Genomic DNA, 7311 nt, shown 5'->3' on the forward strand with positions numbered 1-7311 from the left:
TTTTGGTGTGGATGTCCTTTTTGTTGATGTTGATGCTATTCCTTTCTGTTTGTTAGTTTTCCTTCTAACAGGCCCCTCAGCTGCACGTCTGTTGGAATTTGCTGGAGTTCCGCCCCAGACCTGTTTGCCTGGGTATCACCAGAGGAGGTTGCAGAACAGCAAATATTGCTGCCTGATCCTTCCTCTGGATGCTTTGTCTCAGAGGGGCACCCAGCTGTATGAGGTGTCTGTCAGCCCCTATTGTGAAGTATCTCCCAGTTAGGGTACACGGGGATCAGGGACCCACTTGAGGAGGCAGTCTGTCCGTTCTCAGAGCTCAAACTGCATGCTGGGATAACCACTGCTCTCTTCAGAGCCGTGAGACAGGGATGTTTAAGTCTGCAGAAGTTTCTGCTGCCTTTTGTTCAGCTACGCCCTGCCCCCAGAGGTGCAGTCTACAGAGGCAGGTAGGCCTCATTGAGCTGCAGTGGGCTCCACCCAGTTCCAGCTTCCCAGCCGTTTTGTCTACTTAGTCAAGGCTCAGCAATGGTGAACACCCCTCCCCTAGCCTGGCTGCCGCCTCAGAGTTTGATCTCGGACTGCTGAACTAGCAGTGAGCAAGGCTCCATGGGCGTGGGACCTGCTGAACCAGGCATAGGATATAATCTCCTGGTGTACCATTTGCTAAGACTGTTGGAAAAACACAGTATTAGGGCAGGAGTGTCCCGATTTTCCAGGAACCATCTGTCACAGCTTCCCTTGGCTAGGAAAGGGAAATCCCCCGACCCCTTGCACTTCCCGGGTGAGGTGATGCCCTACCCTGCTTCGGCTCACCCTATGTGGGCTGCACCCACTGTCCAACCAGTCCCAGTGAGATGAACCAGGTACTTCAGTTGGAAATGCAGAAATCACCCATCTTCTGCCTTGGTCACGCTGGGACCTGTAGACCGGAGCTGTTCCTATTCGGCCATCTTGGAATGATCCTCAGATATTTCTTAAGAAATAAATTATTTAAATACTATTTATCCTAGTTTTTACTGCTTTCTAATCTGATTTCTTTCTCATTACATGCCCAGGATACTACCTTAAAGTTAATATTTGCTATTCTCAAGCGTGTTTGTATACTACAATGGCATGTTTGCATCCATAAAGAATGTGGAGTATTGTTTTGTATTTAATATGTTTCAAACATCATATAACTGTGTTTATACTGTATATAAAATTTTGTGCCCTTTTTCCCCTCAATATGATTTTGAGGTTTATGTATATAAATCTAAAAATCCATATAAATGTAAATTACAAAATGAATGGCTCTAGTTCAATTTTTTTTTTTTTTTTTTTTTTGAGATGGAGACTTGCTCTGTCACCCAGGCTGGAGTGCAATGGTGGCATGATCTTGGCTCACTGCAACTTCCACCTCCTGGGTTCAAGCAATTCACCTGCCTCAGCCTCCCTAGTAGCTTGGATTACAGGCACCCGACACCACGCCTGGCTAATTTTTGTCATTTTAGTAGAGTCGGGGTTTTGCCATGTTAGCCAGACTGGTCTCGAAGTGATCCGCCCACCTCAGCCTCTCAAAGTGCTGGGATTACAGGCCTGAGTCACCATGCCCAGCCAGTTCATTCATTTTTAACTGCTATAAGTGATTTCATTTGAAAAATACACCTTTATTTGTTTGTTTACTTATTTATTTTTGAGACAGGGTCCCACTCGGTTGCTCAGGCTGCACTGCAGTGGCACGACCACAGCTCACTGCAGCCTTGACCTCCCAGGCTCAAGTGATCCACCTACCTCAACCTCCCAAGTAGCTGGGACTATAGGCATGTGCCACCACATCTGGCTGATTTTTTATTTTTTGTAGAGTTACAGTCTCACTCTGTTTCCAGGGCTGGTCTCAAACTCCTTGGCTCAAGCACTCCTCCTGTCTTGGCCTCCCAAAGCGCTAAGATTATAGGTGTGACCCACCATTCCTAGCCAGATATACCTCTATGTAGGCATCCATTCTCTGTTGACAAACATTTTATTTGTTTCCATCCCATACATTAGAAACAAAGTCAGCATTACATAGTGGCTAAAACAGGGATAGTGAAAGTATTTTCTAGGTTCAAATACTAATTTTATCTTTTTTTATGAGACAGAGTCTCACTCTGGCACCCAGGCTGGAGTGCAGTGGCATGATCTCAGCTCACTGCAACATCCACCTCCCGGTTTCAAGTGATTCTCCTGCCTCAGCCTCCCGAGTAGCTGGGACTACAGGTGCATGCTACCACACCTGGCTAACATTTTGTATTTTTAGTAGAGACGGAGTTTCAACGTGTTAGTCGGGATGGTCTTGATCTCCTGACCTCATGATCCACCTGCCTCGGCCTCCCAAAGTGCTGGGATTACAGGTGTGAGCCACTGTGCCCAGCCTGATTTTATATCTTAATAGCTGCCTTGCCTTGGGCAAGTGATTTAATCCCTCTTGCTTTACTTTCCTCGTTTATATTATGGTATATTCACAAAGTAGAATATTATATAGCAGCTGACAGAAATAAAATCTGGCTATATCAATTTTAAAACTTTTTATTGTGGTAAGAACACTTAGCATGATATCTATCCTCAACAATTTTTTAAGTGTACAATAAGAGTATTGACTATAAGTACAATGTATGGCAGATCTAACTTATTCATTTTACATAACTGAAATTTTATGTTAATTAAATAGTAATTCTGGGTCAGGCACGATGGCACATGCCTGTAATCCCAGCACTTTGGGAGGCCAAGGCGGGTGGATCACTTGAGGCCAGGAGTTTGAGACCAGCCTGGCCAACATGGCAAAACCTTGTCTCTACTAAAATACAAAAAATTAGCAGGCATGGTGGCATGTGCCTGCATTCTCAGCTACTGGGAAGGCTGAGGCATAAGAATCACTTGAACCTGGAAGGCAGAGGTTGCAGTGAGTCGAGACCACACCACTGCACTCAAGCCTGGGTGAGGAGAGGTCTAAAAAAAAATAATAAAGGTAGTAATTGTTCATTTTCCTCTACTCCCAACCCCTAGGAACCACCATTTCACTCTTTGATTCTATGAATTTCACTATTTTAAGTGCCTCATGTAAGTGGAATCATAAAATGTTTGTCTCTCTGTGACTGGGTTATTTCACTTAGCATAATATCTTCCAGGCCCATTCATGTTGTTGCATATTGCAGAACTTCCTTTTTTTTTAAGGCTAAATGGTATTCCATTCTATGTATATACCACATTGTCTTTATTTGTGAACGGACATTTAGGTTATATAACCACATCTTTGCTATTGTGAATAGTGTTGCAGTGAACATGGAACTGATAATATTAGTATCTCTTCAAGATCCTGATTTCAGTTCTTTTGGATAAATACCCAGAAGTGTGATTACTGGTTCATATGGTAGTTCTATTTTTAATTTTTTGAGGAACCTCCTTAACTGTTTTCCGTAGCTGCTGTGCTATTTTATATTGTGACCAATAGTGTGCAAGGGCATCAGTTTCTCCACATCCTCACCAATGCTTGTTGTGATGTGTGTACTTGTTAATGCATGTGAGCTGATATTGTGGTTTTGATTTCAATTTTCCTAATGATTAGTGATGTTGAGGATTTTTTTTGTATGCCTGTTGACCATCTGTATGTCTTCTTTGGAGAAATGCTTGTCCAAGCCCTTAGCCCATTGTAAAATTAGGTTCCTAGGTTTTTGTTTGTTTGTTTTTTGCTATTGAGTTGTAAGAGCTTCTTATATATTTTGGAGATTAAATCCCTTATCAGATATGGTTTCCAAATATTTTCATTTCCTAGGTTGCAGCATAAATATTAATAAACTATTGAGGGGGGATGGACTGCGATATATATAGTCATGTGTTGCTTAATGACAGGGATATGTTCTGAAGAATGTGTCATTAGGAGATTTCATCCTTGTGCAAACATTATAGAGTGAGTTTACACAAACCTAGGTGATACAGTCAACTACACACCTAGACTATAGCCTATAGCTCCTAGGCTATAAGTGTACAGCATGTTACTGTACTGAATACTGTAGGCAAATATAACACAATGGATGTATTTGTGTATCTAAACATAGAAATGATACAGTAAAAATATCATATAATCTCGTGGGACCATGATCATATATGTGGTCAATCATTCACTGAAACATTGTTACACTTTATACTATTTTGCAGGATGCATGATTGTACATGGGTAGATGTGGGTTATTGTGAAGATCCTAGCATTCCTATTAGATACTAAGTTTATGGGTGCTTGTTACATCTGTAACATAATTAACAAAGTAATAAGTTCATGTGGTTCAAAAATGGACCTATGAAGAGACTATGTGATGAACAAAGGATAATGATTAATTTAATATTGTGTACATGAGGCCTAAGATTACACCAAAATTAAAAGTAAAAAGATAATAATACCTACAGTTGTTAGGAGGATTAAATGAGTTAATATTTATAAAAAACTTTTAATAGTGCCTGGCACATAGAAAATACTATACAAGTATTTGTTATGTAAAATATATGTACATCATTAACTTTACAAGACATTGCCAGATTGTTCTGCAAAATATTAGCTTCCTCCCACTCCAAATGCCACAAGCAGGGTAAGAGATGACATTTCTTTATATTCTTTTACCACTGAAATAATGAGATTTAAATACATCTAAAATTTTGTCAATTTTTGGTTGTGAAATGAATCTCATTGTGGCTTTAATTTGCTACATTTTCCTAATTTAAAATGAGATTGAACAACTTTTCATATATTTAATGTTATTTTGATTTCCTCTTTTATAAAATGCCTAATTATATTCTTCACTCATTTTCTTTCCTGTAAGGCTCTTTGTGTTTTACCTATTGTCTTAAATACTAAGGTTTGTAAACACTCTTGATGTCTAATAGTGCACTTCCATGCACACTTATTTAAAATTATCTTAGCTATTCTTGGCCTTCTAAAAAAATTGATACCAGTTTGTCAATTTGCATAAAAAATATGATTTTGACTTTAATTGGAATTGAGTTTATAGATCAATTTGGGGGAGAACTGACCCATAAAAAACGTTTTACTAATAACATTTTTTAAAATATTTATAGCTAGAGTTGCTCTATTACTTTGTTCTGTATTTTTTCTTATTCTATTTATATGTTTATATATTACTTCCCATTCTTCTGTGTTTGGAGCAGATGCACTTAATTGGTGAGTTTGTCATCTTCATTAAAAGTCCTCTGTTCTTTACATTTTCTTCACAGATCTTGCTAGCATTCACAGTTCCAACTATCACCTTATGGAAATGAATCCTCAATCTCTTTCATAGCTTGTCTAGTCCTGCTCTTAATTCCCAAGGTCATCATTCTAGGTTCTTGTTTTCCATTCCCATTTTTCAATTACAAATATTATCCATTCTGAAGTGTACTGCCAATGTTTTTTAGATTAGCTGATGTTTTGCCAGCCTTCTCTTCACGAGCATAGGTTATTTCTATATAATAAACATGTTGTAAATCTTCAGCAGAGGCTCACGATTTGACTATACTTTAAAGCTTTGTAGACTAATATTGGTACAGTTACAAGGTCTTTTTTTTATCAAGGTAAATAAAAGCATTTGGACATCAAATATTGTTGGCCATCTTGTCTTTTGCGTGGGTTTTTGAAAGGGTATTTGGCCATTATGCATTATGAACAGAGTAGATGTTCTGCCTGAAAAGCACTCTTCCTGATTTTCTGCATTAAGGAAAAATATAAACAATATATTTAAGACTGTAGTTTGCATGACCATTCCTCAAGATGCTAGAACTTCCTTTGAGTTATTTTGAAGGCAGCTGGGGCCTAAGTGGATGGAGCAGCTGCATTTCTCCATTAGGGCTTTGAACAGTCTTGCCAAGGAAAATCTAAATGATTTAAAACACACTCTCAGTCCAGAACTTTAGTGAGCATTTTCTAATAACTGAGGAGGGGCATTAAAAACCATGTCCACATTTATTTTTTCACTCTTTAAAGTTTTGTTTCACTAACTTCAGGTCAAATTTCTACACCTGTGTTCTGGTCAATTTCGTATCCTTGCTTGGCTTCCCCAAATGCTACTACCAAAAGATTCGTGGGGCAGGGATAAGAGACCATTTTAAGAAGCACTGCATTTACTCATCCTCCACAAGTCAATAAAGTTGGGCATCTGATTGTTTAACAAAAACAAAGCTTTAATAGCATCCAGGAGGGCAGACAGGCAAACCACGCTGTAGACACTCTTCTATTTGTCAAAATCAGACCAGAGAAGACCTCCTCCACACAGATATAATAGGTATTGATATTCATCTTTTATTTTTCTGTTGCCACATTTAATCTTTTAATGATCATATCATGTAGTTTCTCAAGTCCTTCCTTTAGGCCATCTCCTGTGATTGCACAGGTAGGCTGCAAATGCCAAGGAGCTGATGAGCTCAGTTCACCCATTGCTAACAATTTCTCAATTTCTGAAGGAGATAATGAGTTCCTCAAGTCTTGTTTATTAGCAACTATCAGCACAGGGACTCCTTGATTTTCTGATATCCTAGTTATTTTGTGAAGCTCAGTTTTGGCTTCTTCCATCCTTTCGATATCGACAGAGACCACAAGAAATACAACGCCGTCTGTGCAATCTGGTATATGACTTCCACAGTGGCATGTGTGGAATTTCTCCTGACATCTACATCCCAGAAGTGAAAAGTCACTGTTTTAGAATTTCCCAAGGTTACCTTAATTTTCTCAGTGTTAAATGCTTTGGTAGGTACAGTATTTACAAATTCATTGAACTGCAGCCTGTATAAGACAGTTGTCTTTCCAGCACAGCCCAAACCCGGCATAACAATCTGGAAGGACTGAAATGAAGGCAGGCTGGACAGGATAGAAGTCTGGTCTGATAGTCAGTTCCCCATTTCCAGCTGCAAATAAATGTCCAAATTGAAACACTTTCCTCTTCTTGCTTTAGAACTTCTCTTTGTAGGTGATCCAGCTATAAGACTGACTAACCATCCTTCCCTCCCCTTCACTCATTGTATCTCTCAGCCCTTGGGGAGGTGCGCTGATACCTGTTCGCTGGCACCAGGGAGGCGTGGGCGGTGGCGGAGGCCTGAACGCCAGGTGGACGCGGCACGCCAGACTGCCCTAAGGGTGATCGTCAGGCAGCTCCATGCGACAGACCCCGCCCCCTGCCCGCGCGCCCCTAATCACTACTAAGGATTATCATAGATGTCAAACTGCTTCTCCCTCCCTTCCAAGAGAATTATTATTCATTTTTTCTTTATTTAATGTTAATACTTTTCTTGCTTCATCCATGATTGCCCACCTATTTT

General features: G+C 39.8%; 1 pseudogene; it reads right to left on the reverse strand.

Moving 5' to 3' along the window:
* Nucleotides 1–6298: 6298 nt before the first annotated feature.
* LOC105545405 lies at nt 6299–6894 on the reverse strand (annotated as a pseudogene).
* Between the last annotated feature and the right edge of the window lie 417 nt (nt 6895–7311).

Source organism: Mandrillus leucophaeus, unplaced genomic scaffold (genome assembly GCF_000951045.1).
Source record: "Mandrillus leucophaeus isolate KB7577 unplaced genomic scaffold, Mleu.le_1.0 Scaffold327, whole genome shotgun sequence".
NCBI classification, from domain to species: Eukaryota; Metazoa; Chordata; class Mammalia; order Primates; family Cercopithecidae; genus Mandrillus; species Mandrillus leucophaeus.